The 19,960-nt window shown below is 35.8% G+C and overlaps 1 long non-coding RNA gene across 2 annotated transcripts; it reads left to right on the top strand.

Annotated features, from left to right (window-relative positions):
• Positions 1-1,085: 1,085 nt before the first annotated feature.
• LOC135208786 (uncharacterized) lies at positions 1,086-15,307 on the top strand. Of its 2 annotated transcripts, none has more exons than XR_010313216.1 (5): positions 1,086-1,276; positions 5,309-5,526; positions 7,291-7,463; positions 8,458-8,659; positions 12,575-15,307. It is a non-coding gene; the product is annotated as an uncharacterized LOC135208786 (long non-coding RNA). The 2 variants fall into 2 exon arrangements; XR_010313217.1 differs by lacking the exon at positions 12,575-15,307 and adding an exon at positions 11,697-12,531.
• The last annotated feature ends 4,653 nt before the right edge of the window (positions 15,308-19,960 follow it).

Raw genomic sequence — 19,960 nt, 5'->3', positions numbered from 1 at the left:
AATACATAAATGGAAGCAGCAGTCACGTTTAACCTGGCTTTGACCTATGAATGATCGGCTGCCCTCGCCTTGTCGTCGGCGGTGTTTTCTATAATGAAAGTTACCAGGTATATCTGGCCAAAATATCGTCCCAAACGCCTCTAAATGATAGTATTTTCATTTCAATATTACAGTATTTCACCAATTCCAAAGGGATTGAATAACTGAGAGTCAAAGGGTAAATAGAAATTGAGTTATAATTGCTATATTTCATATTCCTATAGTCAACGTAACATTGTATGTACAATGAAAATAGTATTATTGCTATATGTATATTTACCCATTCTTTTTGTTATAATATATTAATATGTATATATACCAAATTCTTATTTATTACCCGTGGTATCACCAATGGAAACCGTAATATTATCGTCATTTTCAAAAATGATTTGCCTAGCCTTTCTCTCAATACTTATTGTACAAGAGGGCCAAATATTTGGGAACCCTGCTGTCACATCTGATGTCATATAGTTTACGTCACAACTAGCCTCTCTCTGGGTGCTTACTAAATTTAGCTTAGTTTACCTTTAAATTTCTTTGATTTACTCTGATAGTTGCTTAATTATCCATATTGTATACATCACTGCATAGTTTTGCCAATTAGGCTGTCGCTTCAAATAGCTATTTCCAAAATACGATCTATATCCAATGCTTTGGTAAGATTTTATCGACGAAAATCAAGTAGACACGGCCCTGAAATGCACAGTAGGTTCATTTTCAAACGCATTCTTCTTTTACTTCATTCAGGCCCCTTATTATTGTCAGACATGGTTTAAAGGTGCTTGAATAAAAAATTTTTCAATTACTTTTTCGTCAATTGGCCAACTTTTTTTTATTAGATGTTCACAGCTTTTTAGGTTTAGACAGAACTCATAGGGTTAAACGTGTTTATGTAATTCATCTTACATATTACGTTTTCGTAGAGATTTAAAGCATTCGGTTGTTTCCATTTTTTAGCCAATAGATGTCGCCTTTGCGTTACTTGTGACGTAAGAACATTCCCCTGATTCCTTGTTTCACTTCTTGTTCTTGGACCGTCAGTCAGATTCAGTTGGAGGACGAGGTTCGGTGCCAATGTATCCCCATTTCCTCGAGAACATACAACAGTGTCAAGGAAGTTTATGAATGGCAGGAGACCGAGGCACTAGTACAAAACCACTTATTTTGTCGAGTTTTGTTCAGCTGATGTACATTTAGGAATTTACGTTAATTTTCTAATACTTCGGAGACGAATGGTGTAAGTATAATTTGTTTGATAATTGTTAGAGAGCAAATGGCTTTAATTACCTGGTATGAAGGAAAAAGGTTGTCCTTGGCGAGGTAGTCCAGGTTTATTCTTAACGAAAAGGGGACGTTAGCATTTCCTTATTGATATCAGAGAGTTGTGACTTTCACAGTATTTGCTTAAATCTACTTTTCAACACCAGTGTTATTGGTGAGGTAGGAAATATTTAAATAAAATTTAGGTTATCTTGCTGTGAAGTTATTCTACGTAACTGAAAGGGCTCCTGAAATGTTCACGGCCGTTAAGTGCATCGGGTGTTGGCGTTATACACATTGTGTCTAGGCCTGACATGTATTTGTGGGATTGTGGCACGAGCCAAAATGTCATTAGTGCTATGACTATTTGCCTTAAGATTCTGTACTTTATCTGAAGATTTTTCTCTATTCTCCTGCTTTATGCAGTAGTTACGATACTTTACATTTAAGGATACTGTGGTTGACCATTCTTGAGTCGTGCTATGACTGCAACATAACTGGAGCTATCTTAAATTCTCAATGTAAGACTAGCGTATTGAAGTCAAACCCAAGGACATTATAGCATTAATCAAGACTCGGCTCCCTCCACCCAAAAAAATTAACGTTAATCATCGACTCCAACCCTCGCTAAGAATAAAATTGAAAATCTAACAGTGCCTAAATTATAGCATTTGATGTTACTCTCATCATAAGATTGATATTCCGATAATTTTAGTATTTAATTCTATGTAACTTTGAAAATCTTGAGCTTGCTGAAGTTTCTTGCGATTGATGTTAATTGTTGCATTTAGTGCAAATTCTTGAAGTTTTAGATTTTAGAGTGGGTGTCTATAGAAACATTTTGATGTGGGTAAAACGGGATTTCAGGTGCTTTTGACTGACATGAAACAGTTTGAACATAGTTTAAGGTAATTCTAGGCAATAACTCCGCACAGACTGCATGGAACTTTCCCGCCACTAGGGATTGGTTCGTCAAATGCATTTCGCCGTGTTCAGTGTTAGCCCCCGTGGGATAATTACAGTCGACCCCCCAAAAATAAGGAAAATTTTAATAAGCAACCCAAATGCTATGGGAAAGTGTAATTTTCAAAGAAACGCCCGACGCGGAGTTATTACCTAGATCTACCATAGTTTAACAATATTTTATCTGGAATAGTGTAATGGCATCCAGAGCCATATGTAGCTAAATTGATAAGTTATCTTAGATTTTAGTCGACATATATATTCACCTGAAATTAAATTTGGCTAGATTTAGTTTTATACCGTATTGCATTTTAGATATGTAATTTGACCGTTAAAAACGAACGCATTGCGGTTAAAAGCATGACTTTGAAAGAAAATAAATTTTGCTAACACGCTCGAAGCAGCTCTTAAGATGAAGCAAAGTCTTTAATAAAGTTTTTAAGAACTACGATAGTGAAATTTATAAATTAAGGGAAGATGGTGAACTAGTCCCCCAATTTTGCAAAAATTAAATAGGCTGCAGCCATAATCTGTAGAGAGTTAATCTTCGCTGATAGCAGCAGCTGAAGTGTAGACTCCATCATAGTACATGTTTCGTCAAAGCAGTTAGAAACAGGTGAACATTTAGTAATAAAGTAAAACTCGGAACAAGTGTAGTGGTTTTTTTTTTTTTTTTTTTTTGCCTGAATCAAGATGTTACTGAATTAGGTTTATATCAAGACACATGCTTAAAAGAAAGGGAATGATGGTTGTAATATGAATGGGCTGAATGTTGGAAGCCCGGTCAGGATATAGTATTAGATGTGACGGTCAACTATTGAAGATTTTCCTTGAAAGGTAACATTTGTATAGATGGCTTTTTCCTTATGAAGGCGAAGTCTTTTTGCATGCACTTTGTACCAGCGTGACCAGTGGTGTCAGAATTGTTTTGGATGAAGTGAACTGAATGGTCATTCCACTTGATTGGCATAACCAGAATAGGTGACTGAATTAATCAGTCTGGGACGCAACCCAAAGACACTAAAACTATGCTGGTATGCCTGAAACCTCCACCTTGCTCCTGAAATGTAGTTGCAGAGACTGTGTATATTTCAAATCCTGTATTAACGAGATGAATATCCATGCATGTCATCTTAGTGCCACTTTTGTAATTAGGCTAACAGACAAGACAACCAGAGTTGGGTAATCCATGATGTAGTTTAAAACTTTTCATGGACTGGTCTCATTCACCAGTCACACAGTGAGCAAAAATATAACCAGACATTTAGTTACGATTGCCTGATTGTTAGGGACATAACTACTTTAAATTCCTCAATGTTTCTCTACAGTTTGCTGATCATCAGCAATTTCATTAGGATAACTAAGTAACAGAAGGACCACAGGAAATCTGAAGCATTCAAAACTGCATTTCATATCTCTTAAAATGTTAATTGGCCTTTGAAATGGTATGAGAGTTGTGTACGATAAAATTCATATCTAGGGTTTAATTTCTCAAACGGCTCCCCTTCAAGTATTATGCAGCCTTCGTGGTTCATTTGCCGTTGCTTATATTACGAAAATGCTAGTCTAAAACTTCATGTGGATCAGAATGGTTTGGTAAGGTAATATGATGGTTTTTCAGCCATTAAGGTTAACCATCGTGGCAGGCTGGGGGAGAGTTATTCAAAAACTATAAATTTTAGTAATTATAGTCCCAGCCTAGATGAATGCAATACTGACTGCTCGTATCTAGTTTTAATTAAAATGTTTGAGTACAGAACCGCCTTTTACAAGTTAAAATTAACTTTTTTGAGGATGGTTTTAAATTTTTTTATATGCAATTTGAATGGGCTACTCAAGTTGAACGCTTGAATGCTTAGAATCCTTTTAACAGTTACAGATAAACATTTATTTGATCGTATGGAATACAAATAAAAATGAAGGCATCAAAATGACCATTTAATTAAAACTGGAAGTCTTGAGCGTACTCGAGTAACGCTCGAGTTTTCATCGGGAATAGTCTGTCTAGTTTACATCAAAGGCGAACTAACACAACCTATATGCTTATATCGTAACGTGGAAGATTTGTCAGTGCTGAAAAATGACGGATTAACAGGTACCTTGTAACCAGGTGATAACAAAAGACCAATCAAACTATTTTTGAATGAAACTAGACTTGTACGTAGTTCGCTTGAGTTATTGTGGTGCATACCCATAAGGGCTATTCTTTGCGGTAAGCCTCTGTGATGGCAAGGCTGTTGCATTATATAAAAAAATAATTTATTCACAAGTGACAATTTTCGACAAACTGAAGATTTTGAAGGATTCTAATGTCTAATTTATTAACTACCAGGGAAATGTTTTGCACACTTGGGCTATGCTTGTTGAGTTTTAGCCGTAGGTTAAATTATAGATAGACAAAATGTGTGGTTAACATGTCAGCAACCGAAACGAAATCAAGATGGCGCTGTAGAAGATGCATAGAGGAGAGTCCGATGGTTGCTTTTTAAGACTTCATTGGTCTTTTATTTTGCATAATCTGTTAAGAAGACTTACACTGATAAATGTCGTAGCATGTTAAACATGAAGAGCCTGAAGTTAAGTTGATTACTGTGTAAAATGGTTAATCGAAGTTTAATCCTAACCGTCAACTAATTCAGATGAATACCCTTGAAGTGTGAGCTAAAGTACAATTCATTGTTAAATTCAAGGAATTTTTCTTGCCCCTGCGGTCTATGGAAATCTTTAAAGCAGAGTGAAATACTGTGTACCTTCAGTTCATAAGAAATCAAACAAATTGCCAGAATACGTAGGTTACGTTTTTTCTCAATTTAGATTCGGTAAGCTGGTTGTTGAATAGTCTGTACTATACAAAAAGTTATGTATTATATATGATTTTAATTTTTTTTTAAACTTTTACTCTAGTAGTAGTATCTTACAAGAGACAAATTGGACTAAGTCTTAGATTTAAAATTTCATAGTTTTCTCTACATTTATTTCTGTAGTTAACTAAATTTAAATAGATTTTGTAGCAATTGTCATATACTGATGAAACTTGCTTTTGCAGGTTCATTTGGATTGGAAGAGACAATTCAGTAAGGTTTCGAGTGGAAACTGATTTTATTCTAGAAGTATTCTGGTTGCACTTTTGAATTCGGCTTAATTTTCAGTTGGTTAAAAGCGATCCAATAAGAACCTACGAATGTTAATGGACATGTCGTATAGCCTGGAAGATTTTCGTAACGGGAACGAGGAGTGTTATTAAAGGACATCTTATGCAACCAGGTAAGGACTAGCTTAATTTTTAACAGTGATACTTTTGACTTTTAGTTCTCGAGTGATATTAATCTTCGAATTCCACTTCCATGGTGTCTGTAATGCAGTAGCACAACAACCTACTGATTTGACGGAGCCCAGCCTTTATCATGGCCGTTAATGACAGCAAGAACCCGTTCTAGTGAAAGACCAGTATCACACAGAAGCCCCCACAATTTGTTCGCAGCTGACAATGTTCTAACGAATTTAGTTGGGACAGGAATTTTACTGGATAACATAAGTGAAAAATGGCGTACTACTTTGCTGTGAATTAAGTTTTTAAGTTATAAACTTGACAAAATGAATGGTAATAGGGGAACTATCAAAACTAAAATGACGACTCTGTAGGATTTGCTGTAGACGTTCTGGTAGAGCTCTGCTTCGTAAGACTACTTGTATTAAATATATTAAAGGTAAATTCCATACTATAGTAAGTTTATGGGTCTGAAGTTAATTTGTCATATTTTGTAAATAATTGGTTAGCCTAAAATTCATTTCCCTTGAATCCTAACTGGCTAATTAGGTGGTCGCTATTTTAGGGAATAAGGGAATTTGTCTTTTCACAAAACATTGTGAAAAGCTTGGAAATAATTTGGTGGGAAAATCTTAGTTAAGTTATGAAACTGAGCAATCTGGATTACCACAAGTTACGTGGTTGTTGGATTTTGTGGAAAATATAAAGTCTTGGTACAAGGGAGCTTTAATTCCTGTAGAAAATCAAATATAAAATTTAAAGTTTTTGAAGTGATTGTCATATATTGCTGGAACTTATAAATAATTTTTTTTTTTTTTTTTTTTTGGAACTTAAAAGCATTTTGCTAACTGTAATTATATGATCCTTAACTGTGGGATGGAAACTGTGACTAATAAGGTGCGGATATTTCGATTATATTCCAAAATAACCTGCATAGTTCTTAAATATGGATATATTCAAGTTTATAATTCCCGGTTTTATTAACTGTGAATGAATGATTGGTCAGTGTAACACATTCCATAGCTTCCATTTTCCTAAACACCCTTGTAGTTTAGATAGAATAATTCTAAAAAGATAAGCTATAGATTTATAGCAATGTTATTCGTGTGTAAATCTCCTAAGTTAGACAGTATTATTAGTTTATTTATTAGATAGGTTCCAAAGGTTTATTTAAACACCTAGAACAAAGTTCTTCTTTTGAGAAGTAGCTCTTGAAGCGCCTATTATAGATTCGGAAAAATCCAAACAAAATGGGTAAGTGGAATTAAGCTAAGTACATATGTTAAGGACGTTGTAAGTCGTTTCAACGATTTTTTTATTTTATTTTAGTTTTTTTTTTTTTTTTTTTTTTTTTTTTTTTTTTGTAAAGTGTTTAACTTGATCAAGCTTTTAAACTGTTTAAAACTGGAGTGGAGAAAATTCCATTTGTGCTATAGACGTACTATAGGACACAGACAATGGGGGAACAGAACACTTCAGAAATCGTTGTACTTGTGGTAACGTTCAGTATGCTAGTAAATTTGTCCTATACCTTTTAGAGGTTAAAGAAAATCAATATAATGTGCACACATTTTACGCACCATGCCGCGCGAAATATAAAGAGCTAATATTAACCTTTTAGAAGTTTTTCATTTATTTTTTTTTCTATGAAACTTCAGTTTATATACTGTCTTCTAGCCCTAAATATTCTTGACTGATTTTTTTCAATGAGATTTACTAGCTAAGTGACAAATTCAACGGTTCATTTTCTTTCTTCACAGGAGAGAATGATAGCAATGGCAAAGTCTGTTGAAAAATCTAGTTACAATATGAGTAAATTTGATAAAGATGGCTCTTGAACCGCTTACTTTGCAAGTTTGGATGTCGTTGTTCTGTTGAACCCGAAGTTGAATACTACCGCTGATGTATTCCCGAAGTTTTCAACACGTTAAACGTAAGTGCATTATTAACAATACAGTTTGGTTGATGATAGTCTTCAGGAGGAGGTAAAGGGGAAGGTGCGATAGTTTACAGGTACGATGACGTAAACAGGCCAATGGATATTGAATATGTAGTAACTTAGGAAGAATTACGCTGCAGAAGCAAGGGCAAATAATAATTAAACAATATCGTAGACAACATGGTCAGATCATAAGCTAATTAAAGGTTTTATTGAAGTGTAACTTAAAGCTTTCAGTTCACGTGTGGAGTTAATCTGCTTCGCTATTTGTCATTTCCGGCAGCTCATAAAAGCAATGTCTCTTGTTGGCTAAAGACCGTTGCAACTGAGCAAGCCCCAATTTTAGGGCCCTCTAAATTAATGTAGAGCATCTGAGTTTTCGAACCCCATTTATCGGTAATGCTCGATGGGATTTTGACCTAGTCTGTTACCAATTATGAACATTTCTCAATTGGGGTACAATTAACTTTTAACAGGACCAACTGTCATTATGAGTTGTCAAAAGGGCCTCCAAAAATACACCTAATTACCTAAGGTGAGTCAAATTTACTAGGCTGTGTGAAACTGAAGTCTCATTTTAAACATCAGGTAGGACGATGCATTGATAAAGGACTTGTAGTATTTATTTGGAAGCTTATATGATTACCACAAAATCAGAGAAAAGCTTGGTTGGTTTTCTTTAAATATGGCGGGTAAATACTTGTTTTGAGGGGACGAGATAAGGGAATTTTTCAATATCACATTATGGAACTTTTAATAAAAATCTGGAGGGAAATGTTACTGTGGAGATTGAGTAAATTACAAAAGTGAGTAATCGGCCATTTTGAAGTTTCTCAAGTTAATTCCTCTCTGAAGGAGGTTTACAAACCAAGTTGGTTGTTGACTTATAAAGACTTGAGACCAGCAACGAATTGAAAGGTAAACTTAAATAAAAGGGGACTGCAGTACTTGCCATATATTGCTATAGCGAGTTTATTTTTCTTTTCAGACTGATTTGCCTACCTGAAGTATATGGATCATTCAAGTATTGTAGAGATAACGGGCCTACAGGACGAAAACTGATGTCTTGATATTTGTAGGTCGTGGAGAGGCTCCTGGAAACACTTGACCACTAAGTTTGACGTAGAGACAGACTTTCTACTGAAGTTAGACTGCTGTTTACATATTACCGGAGTTGGTAACATGTAGCTGTAAGTGAATCACTATTCAAAATTTTGGAGTACATAGGCTAATCTTGCAATCACTGTCAAAGTCTGTAGCTTTGACATCTATTTTGCAACTTGGCGCTGATTAATTTTACAAATAAGCCATAGGCCTTGGTTCTTGGAAATTGTAGGGTTTTGATAACTATAGTGTTTTCATGTTTCCACAAAATTTTCTGAAGCATGCTACAACTAACACAACCGTAGAAGTTCATAATTCATGCTAATCGGAATGTTTTGTTTGTTTGTATGGTGGTTTTACGTTGCATGGAACCAGTGGTTATTCAGCAACGGGACCAGACTTAATGCCTAGATATAATTTACTGTCATTGAGTTAGCAGGCCAGTTGGAAAAGCAAATTTTAAATTATGGAAACTGAAATTGATGATTTAAGAGGAGTCTTCAGAAGTTTCAATAGAGAAATCCTTCTGCTTTACAGCCCTATTCACTTGTCAGTAAGGACCAACGATTAACGAATGCTTAATTTTTTTCAGTAGAGATTGTTGATTTAGTATCTTATTTCGAATTTCGTTTTGGTATATCAGAGTTGTAGTGTCTATATATAAATCCCATTATTTTTAATGTTGGCAAAATTATCGCTTTACACTTTTTTTTAAGGGTAGGCTCCACTTTGGGGGGTGCCGATCGTAAAAAATATTTGCCAAAAATACACTAATCAAGACAGGCTAATGAAATTTTCAGGCATTATTAGCACTATAATAATGCATATTCCCTGTGAGTTTTATCATCCTACAGGGAAAATTAATGATTTTATGAAAAAAAAATGTGAAAAACGGAAATTTTCGGCCCCTCGTACTGAAGGTTATTTGGTGATTGGTGAGAAACTACAGTCTTGAATAGAAATTCGGTCTGACAAAATGTTGGTATATCCACCTGGAACATGCACAAAAAAAATTATCAAAATAGAACAGTAAATAAGCACGTAATAACAAAAAAAAGAGCAACAACTTCGTAAGTTCAGCGAAAGCCTGCCGAAAAATCAGACTATAGCTAGGAAGAAATATTCAGGAAAAATTCAAATCTCGATTTAGGGACAAAACCTTTTGAGAGTTTGTAGTTATTATGTCACTTGATAGCCTAAAACATCTAAAAATTATATTATTTAGGACAATCAAAGAAAACCCACCTCCAAAAAAAAAAAAAAAAAAAAAAAAGGGTGGGGGTGGTTTTTTCTTTGATTGTCCTAAATAATATAATTTTTAGATGTTTTAGGCTATCAAGTGACATAATAACTACAAACTCTCAAAAGGATTTGTCCCTAAATCGAGATTTGAATTTTTCCTGAATATTTCTTCCTAGCTATAGTCTGATATTTCGGCGGGGCTTTTGCTGAACTTACAAAGTTGTTGCTCTTTTTTTTGTTATTACGTGCTTATTTACTGTTCTATTTTGATAATTTTTTTTGTGCATGTTCCAGGTGGATATACCAACATTTTGTCAGACCGAATTTCTATTCAAGACTGTAGTTTCTCACCAATCACCAAATAACCTTCAGTACGAGGGGCCGGAAATTTCCGTTTTTTCACATTTTTTTTCATAAAATCATTAATTTTCCCTGTAGGATGATAAAACTCACAGGGAATATGCATTATTATAGTGCTAATAATGCCTGAAAATTTCATTAACCTGTCTTGATTAGTGTATTTTTGGCAAATATTTTTTACGATCGGCACCCCCCAAAGTGGAGCCTACCCTTAAATGTATATAAGTAATTGCCTTGTAAATCTATATTGAACACAGCTGTGAAATTATAAGAATTTTGTGGATAAAAGGCACTTGGATTTTGACCCTATGAAGATTGTAAGTTAAGAAGAAAATTGTTTAGCGTTTTTTCATTGTATATTCTAGGTATTATGTCTTACAGTGTGATAGCAGTTTCATATGCATGGCTTGATGTATCATTCAATGCATGGTGTGACTCGAAAAGACTTAAATTTGCTCTTTACATCAGATTTGGTGGACATGAAAATGAGTAAGGTCAAAGGTAAATGAAATATTGGAACAGGAATGTGGTAAAATAGGTGGTGGCACAACTTAATCATTGTCAAGTTTTGCTTTCTGTAATTACCTTCCAAGAAGTTCATTATAATGGGAATGACCTGCAAGTATTTAGGCAAACTCTTAACAGCAAGTTTTGCTCATGAATGCTTGAATTTAAAGGTATACTGAAGTGTACATATGAAGAATGTGGTTAAACTAAACATAGGTTAAACTAAACATATGTTACTCTGCTAACAAAGTGGTGTTTGGCCTTGTCCACACTAGCAAGAACTGTCCGACGACATACTGTGTTCCCATAACCCGTTTTACTATATTGACTGGCAGAGTATGGAGCCAGAACGAGGCGATTGTCTGGTAAAACTGCTTCAGAAGCGAGAGAAGATACAAAGAGCTAGAAGTGCCCGATGGACATGCCCGCTAGTGTGGACAGGCCAATGTTGTTTTAAATCTTGAAAGTAATTCTTCCTATACAGTATTATCAAAGGATGTGAGAATTCGAAAGTATTTGACTAAAGTTAAATTGATTGCCGTGATGATTTATTTTCCTCGTTTACTTTGTTCTGAATAAGTTCTAGTTCTAAGGTTGTCATAAGTTTTTATTTCATTTTAGAATAATGCTTGAAGTTTTCTAAAACTTCTTGGGCTGTAATACTTAACCAAACCCTCAACTTTTTTAAAGTAGAGGATATTACGTTCTTAACATTTCGTATACTACTTGATTCTCAAAGGCAACATTGTTGGAGTCTGGCTTTTATGTGGCAGTGTTAATACAGTTAACTGCTGCTGAAACTTACGTAGAAAAGGTAAAAAATTGTCAGTGTTCTTTGGAATGTAGTTTCTCACGCTCTAATACAAATTATTGCCTTCATATTATGCGGCAAAGTTTTCGGATTTTTTTTAGCAAAATTTAGAAAATGTAAAATATTTTGCAGTTTTGAAGAATTATTCAGAATTTCCTTGTAGACAACTATGTTAACTATTTATATAGATATTCTTTCAACAGAGCACAGGGGGTCTTGTATCAAGATACTATATTATTGTCAAGTCAACGTGGTTTGAAATTCTTTCACCAGAGCAGAGGTGATCTTTTTGCAAGAGCCTATATTATCGTCAAGTCAACGTGGTTTTAATCTTAAGATCAGCTTTTTTTGGGCACAACCTTTAGAAAGGTTGTGATACGTATACATTAACAGGAAAGGCCATATTATCAGTACGTTAAGGTTTATTAAAGCTATCTATCATATACATATCAGTACATTAAGGTTTACCTTTAAAACTTTCTACCATATATTTTTTTATTTTACTTGCTGCATAGTCTAATATATGCTAGACTAGCAAGTTTTTTTTTTTAATTAGCATATTTGATTTTGCTGTTTCTATGGGTTGTGTATTTATCTGAGCGTTTCTTATTTTTTTTCATCTACAAGTACTATTAGTAATAATTTTTATTCATCTACAAGTAATATTTAAAATTAAAATAACAGGGCGAATATATTAGCATAACTTTTATTTGATGGAAGAGTCTTGCAAAATAATTACAATTCAGCAGACTAAAAACTAAGTATGAACTTTTAGCAACGTCTTGCAAAATCATTACAGTTCAACAAATTAAAGTCTTGCAAAATAATAACAATTCAGAAGATTAAATACTAGTATAATTATTAGCAAAGTCTTCCAAATCAGTTCGGCAGATTAAACAAGTATAAATTATTAGCCTAATGATAAATGGAATTATTGAAAAAAATATTTTGAAATCTGAAAATCATGTAGTCGTTGACCTTTCATGCATTAAAGCAGATCATATTTAAGTGTGTTTTACATTTCCGCGAGTAGAAAGTTTGAACACTAATGTAATAATATTTGCAGTAACATTTTTTCCAGGAACATTGACAGCTTTATAACACGTTGAAGGTATTCTCAGCAACAGACACTTTAGCATCTGAAGCAGATTGCCAAAATTACATTGAAGCTTTTTATCATGGGAAGATGCAGGATTTTGAGTTGCGAATGAAAAAGCAGATGCATTTCTTGAGAGGATAAATCTGGTCAAGATGCCAAGCAGGGATATTCAAGGATGCTTGATCATTTTCAAGCATGAAAATTAAATTCTTTGAGATAAAAGGCATCAGTAGTGGACCAGATAGAGAGATGGAATAAAGACTACTTCAGCTAATCTTGAGCAGAGGTGGTCATTAAGGTGACTTTCAGTATACGGCATGTGTAGTGTATCATAATAGACCTAAAAAGGTGACTACTACTGTTACATCTTCAGTAAGGGACCCCGAAAGTGATATTCTGGGAGTAAAAGGCATCAGCCATGTTTTCAGAACAGGAGCCAAAGAGAGGACTAAGTAAGTAGTGCCAGAACCGCAGCTAGAAAGAGGAATCCTTCAGTAGGGAGCCTTGGAAGTGACTTTCCGGGGTTAAAAGGCATTAGTCGTGTTCAGAACTGCAGGTATAGACGAGACTTCTTGAATACAAGGCTTGAGTGTGTCATTTTGAGAGATGACATACATAACTGCAACGGGAGGGAGGATACTTGTTAGAGTATCTTGACAGTGACTTTCTGGGCGACAAAAAACCAAGGAGGAGTCCCACAACCACAGCTCCAGGAAAGACTACTTCAATAGAAGAAAAAGGCCAAAGCTCAAGAGAGGATTTCTTCAGCAGTACTAACTCAACCACAACTCGAGAGAGGAATTTTTCAGTAGTAGAGCAGTCTAGCTGAAAAGCACTGCTTTAGTAGTATCGCAACCAGAGCCCGAGAGGACCTCTGTACTACCACAACCACTGCTCCAAAGACGACTTTATGAGGAGGAACACAGCTAAGCTGAGAGAGAACATCAGTAGGAACACAGAGAGAACGTCAGTAGGAACACAATCTAGCTAGAGATCGACTTTTTCAGTACAAGAAACTACCACAGCTTGAGAGGGGACTTCTCCAGTAGAAGAAACAACCACAGTTCGAGAGAGGACTACTACAGAGGAAGAAACTACCACAGCTCGAGAGCGGGTGAATTAAGTAAAAGCAGGACAACCACAGCTCTCAAGCTAATTATTAGCAGAAACAACCAAAGCTCGAGAGGAAACTTCAGCAGAAGAAACAACCACAGCTCGAAAGAGGCCTTCAGTAGTACCGTACATAACTTGAGAGGGACTTTTTCAGTAGTATTGTCAGTAATTCTGTTCCACAACCTCTGTTCGAGAGGGGACATATTCAGTAGTATTATACCGCAGTACCAGATGTCTTCAGTAGCATTACCACAACAGCTCCAGAGAACTTCTATAGTACCCTACCACAACCTCAGCTCGAGAGAGGACTTCAGTAGTTCCGTACCCCAGTTCCAGTTAACTTCAGTAGTATTGCAACCACAGCTCGAGAGAAGATTCTTCAGTAGTACCTACCACAACCACAGCTCGAGAGAAGATTCTTCAGTAGTACCTACCACAACCACAGCTCGAGAGAGATTCTTCAGTAGGGAGCCTTAAAAGTGACGTTACTTGTTCAGAACTGCACTTGGAAAGAGATTACTTGTAGAGAACTTTCTTGCAGCTCTTCAGAACTGCAGTTGGAAAGACATTTTCTAATAGAGAATCTAGAAAGTGACGTTCTTGAGCAGGAGGTCCCGAATCATTGAAGGAGGGGAGATGTTTTGTGTATCTTGAGTATAGGTCTTTTGGGTACTTTTTTGGAAAAAAAAGGAATCCTCGTATTTTCTGCTTTATTAACCTTTCCTGATAAAAAAAAACAGGAATCATAGTATTTTCTGCTTTATTAACCTTTCCTGATAAAAAAAAAAAAAAACATTTTACCTCCTATACTCCCGCACAGAAAAAAAAAACCTTATTGAATGTTAAACCAAGTCGTACTCAACGAACCGCACAGAGATTTCTTGAATATTCACAAAACTAGAAACTCTGCCTATTCTCTCGTAAACTGGGTTAAACTTTAAGTTCTTTTGAACTGGGTTAAATTTTAACGTTCTTTTGATATGTACTAAAGTAAATCTTGTAAATTAATTTTAATATAAATTTTTTGGTAACACGACAGTTAGAACTCGTACCTCAATCGATAAGACGTAGTCACTGAAGTCACAGCACATGTCTCAGCCGGTACCATTGTCACTGAAGTCAGTCGCCATTACCGTTGTATATACCGTTGTCGTCCGTGAAACAAAAAACTGAATTATTCCTGAAAGAGCTTTATTAGTGCATTATAAAATACGCTGTAACGGCCACACCTTTAGTTCTCCCTACTTGTTTGCACCAATGTGTTTGGATAAATTCCTACCAACTAAATAGTTTCTTAACAGAGACTTATTAACCGATACCAACAAAGTCAACTCCAACCCCTCAAAATAGAACACTACCTTACTTTAAATTATTTTGTACACTACACCAAATAAACATACTCGTAACAATGTAGGTATATATGAAAGGTTGCCAAACTCGTCTAAGATTTGCGACCAAAATGGTCTCGAGTGCCTGAGCATATTACGTTAAAAACTGTAACCTCCATTCTGGCGTTCTATTTCAATAATGTTAAATCTGATTGTCCCTAAATCTGTCAATTTTACATGTACGTACTTAAAACAGGAGACATTGAAAAATCATACATGAAATAATGCTATACGTAATGATAACACTTATGCCTTCCATCAGACGGCCTCATGAAATAGCTGTCACTACATTATAACTTTGATAACCAAATACAACACCATTGATATTTCTGTTTAATTAACTAATCATCAACAATGAAGCTTACATCCATCAGGAAACCTTGAAAATGTAACTATTCAATTAAAGATAAAACTTCATGGACTATTGACCTACAAAAAAAGCTCATTTTTCACTCATGGTTTGTGAAAAACCCTCGACAGCTATGCTGTCCGAAATCAGTTCAAATTTCTTCGACGGCCTCCAAATCAGTGCTAAAACTACACAACCCAGTTTGTGCTGTCGCTAACGAAGTTTAATTGCTGTGTACTGAGGGTAGTTTTTATATGCTCAGATATTCTTAAACTAAATAGAAACACTGCATTTTGTACTTGAGTGCAATCTGAAAATACCTCATGAAATTATAAACTTCATACTCTGGAGGGGGAGGGGGTTTGAAAAATGAATATTTTAGTACAATAACTTAGTCACTCAGTTTTTTTCTTTTCATTTATCTTTTTTATATAGTTACTAGTCATCGCCTTTACTTTAATGTAATAGCCTGAAAAGGGAGGTGGGATTCTTTAATCTGGAAAATTGATTTCAAAGAAAATCCTATGCTACTTTCTATGCCCACAGAATGGAACTTCCCGAAAAAATTATTCGTTATCTGACAATGTAGCAAATGCACAAATAGTATTTCTCTACGTGTATATACTATACAAGGTCAGCTTACGCTTTCTACTCAAAATTTATTAAGTGGTCTACACGACCAAATTACCTGCCAAAGCTTATTTAGAATAACAAAAAGTATGCAAGTTGATCCAAGTACATTGTAAAGTATTTGACTTAGTTTTAAAGACCTACCTTATACGTTAGCACTTCTCGAGGAGAGCTAGATTTGGCATCTATTGATACGCGCGGGTATATGGGAGGGCTGTTTAAGACTGATTATTTTCTCAATTTAAGGATTAAATAGTTTCCCCGGTCATCTAGAAGGATAAACAGCGTCAACTTTCGTGGGCCCGAAGGAAGCTGTGGTCTGTGGAGTAACAGGTGCCAAGGTCGGGATAAATGTCGCTAAGAGTCACAGCACGAGTAAGGAAGGAGAGATAAGAGCCCTTTTGGAACGGAGGTGCATGAACAACTAACCTTCGACAAATATCGCAGGGCGGCAGGGTAGTTCCAAACACATTCTCTGCTCCTGCAAAGCACAAAATTGTGTCGGTATCATGAGAGGTCTATCAGACACCTCAGACACACGCACGTCCAAAGCACCTAGAAATCATATTTAACCACGTACACTGACAAATATAAGAGCCGAGAAGAGAGTTCAGCAGTGAATCACAATAACTCTACCTGCCTCCCCTACACACTTGCAATCAACCCCCACCCCCCACCCCCCAACACTTATTACTCTCCCACCCTACAAACTTATCAACCGCCCACCCTGATTGAATTAACACTTTAATCATTATGGATAACATTGTACCAAATTTCTTCTGACACCTAACAATCATTGGCAAATAAAGCTTTACCAACTCTTATTTGTCACTTACCAAACAACAGTCCCACCCCACTCACTTTCACAATGGCAGTTAGTTGAATATTCTGCATCTTACGGAAGGCCAATTAACCCGTCCTCCAATAGCATTCTAATGGTTAGGTCTACCAATGTATTAAGTCTCATTATATTGCGTAGTCCGTAAAATATTGCCAGCTGTTCTTCATTGGTTAGTACTGCGTCTAACTACTGGCCAAGCGGCATTTGCTATTCTGGAAGTAGGGCATAAAATGTTACAAACAATTGTTACAGACTCAAAATTGGGGATAATCCAAAATAACCATAACACATCCATGGTAAATTGCAGTTATTTACTACCGAAAATCATCAGTGAATTTTCAAGCATTACAAAAAATTATAAAAGTTATCATTATCATTGGGTACAACTTTCATTCAAAACAATTTGTTACAAGAACTAATTACACTAGTCTAACAAGCCAACGTTAGCTCTTGCGAAAACGTTAGTTCAGGAAATTCTTAGCACTCGTGTAAAAGATTCTGTATGAAAGTAAGTACAGGGAGTCATACAGCATATATAACTGGTCTTCTTTTGAGGTATAACTAGTTAAAAGTTCTGACATCAGCCAATACCACCTATACTTTATAATCATCACTTTTGATTTATACGACGAACTCTTACATTAATTGCCATATCAACACTATTCCTGCACACTTCTTCCACACTAATATACAATACAGTTATTTTCGGAGTCACTTAAAGCTAGATGTAATGTGTGTCCAGTCGAGGGTGTTGCACATTCAACATTGTTAATCAACCGATGTGATTCCAATAACTCATTAAAGACAACTTTTGCACTTTTGCAGCAAGTGTCAATCATTTTCAGTACTCGTATGCCAAATTCCTCTATGAACACATTTCTACACTTGACCATGGAAACCTATAGGCAACAATAAATGAGGTTTTCTCAACAAAATTTGAAGCTTTTTTCAACGTATTCAAAGGCAGTTAACTGGGTTCGTTTTGTAAGTTCAAAATAAGAACAGCTGCTACTAAGAGTCTGACGTCCGACCCACATACTCTCGGAATGAGAGAAATACGAGTAGTACAAGGTGTCATTTCATTTATCATAGCTGTATCAAAATAATTCAATAACATTTCAGAAACGATAATATATCAAAAGACTTTTCATTTATCTACTCTCTCATTTGTAGTTTTTTATTCCCTAAATCTAGTATTTACAGATCCACATTTTAAAACTTTAACATTTATATACACGGTCAGTGTTGGCAGCTATTCTTATTATTTCCGCATGCAAAGCTTTGCAGTTTCGTGAGTTCACTCGGTGTGCAGTGTCTTGTCTTTTCTGTCTTGAACAATTTATACAATTTACCTTACTCGAGTTGCAATGTTTCGTTTCGTGATTACCACCACACTTGCCACAGACTCTCACCTCCATTTTTTTTTCTTTTTTTCAATCCATTTCCAGGTGCCCATACCTTTGACAATAGGAGCAGGTCAGCAAATGACATTTGTCACGTAGTACATTATATGTTCCACACTGTAAGGCAACCTTATCACCATTCTCATATATAGCCTTGCGAATTTCGGGTTTACATTTTAGAGTGAAGCGGGCAGTCTCATTTGAAGCAGGTTTACTAAAGAACTTCATCGTTGCCCTTACATCGGGGATAGATTGTAGAAAGATTGTAGAAAGTGGTTTCTGTTGAATAACGCGTCAACCTCATCCTTTTCCTCATCATAGACGTTACCATCGTTTTTGTTTTCGATTTCCCAGTCATCTTTGTTCTAGCACCTTCAACATTGTCTCTACTACTTGCATCACCAAGATTGATAACATTACCCTCTGAGGTAGAGTTCGGTTGAATAACATTTGGAATTTCCCGAGGGGCATTAGCAACACCAGTTTTCTCCACAATCATTTTCCCAGAAGCTTCTGTTGATTTGGTCACTAAGAAATGCTTTTTCTTGACCATACCTGCGCTACTTTTCCTCTCCATACTAGGTGCTGACATCTTCTTTTCAGTTCTTACAGTTCCATCTCCTGCATGATATTCTCAGCCTTTGAGTTAATGGCCCGAAGAAAGTTCTTAATGTCTACAACGTGACTCCCGCTGCATACTCTGAAGTTCGGCAATTTGTTCATCCCGCTCAGCGATAACAGTATCACGCTCAGCAACCATAAAGGCCGCCTCTGGAGATCATAGATCATCATACGTAGTTGATTTTTCATATCCGTAAACTCATCCATCATTGAAAGGTGCTTATCACTACAACTAGGGCAGAGTCACATCAATTTCCTGATGCTATCTTCACTGAGGCCATCTATAGGCAACACACTTCCGATGATACCACGAATCACATTCACATTCAATCGAGTCCTTTATAGCTTTTCCTTCGTCAGATCGGCAAAAATGACAAGACAACGTTCCAATTCTAGAAGCCATGATGCACGGTCACTGACAAACTTATTTTCTACGAACTGGTTTTTTCACCTTAGACACCATAACCATTTTCAACGAAAGTAGAAAATTATAGTATTTGTTCACTAGGTATGCGGGAGCACCAGTCAAGCGCAGCCTTTCACTACAGCTGCTCAACACTTAACTAACTATGGGTTAGTGTATGATACGTATTTACTCTTGAGTACTTCATCAAACTTTGTATCATATCGGGTTCGACTGTCAATCTTTCAAGTTGGAGAAGTCATCTTGGGAGAAGTTAAACGTCCAAAATTTACGGATAAATTCAGTCATTCTCTGTCGTACTGGAGGTCTAAAAGCCATTAACTTACTACAATTAATCTAAGAATAATAAAGAATGTCGTATTTTATTGCCGTGCCTCAGAAAAACATCCAATACTGTATCATCAAAATTGCACATTCACACACTTTGAATCAATAGAGATTTTTTAAAGCACTAGCAAAGGCTAAAGAGGATAATGAGAGAGAGAGAGAGAGAGAGAGAGAGAGAGAGAGAGAGAGAGAGAGAGAGAGAGAGAGAGAGAGAGAGAGAGAGAGAGAGTATATTCTATTCCAGTAAAAAATATTTCCAGTGATTCATCAAA

This window comes from Macrobrachium nipponense, chromosome 35, assembly GCF_015104395.2.
Source record: "Macrobrachium nipponense isolate FS-2020 chromosome 35, ASM1510439v2, whole genome shotgun sequence".
NCBI classification, from domain to species: domain Eukaryota; kingdom Metazoa; phylum Arthropoda; class Malacostraca; order Decapoda; family Palaemonidae; genus Macrobrachium; species Macrobrachium nipponense.
This window is presented reverse-complemented; position numbering and strand designations above follow the sequence as displayed.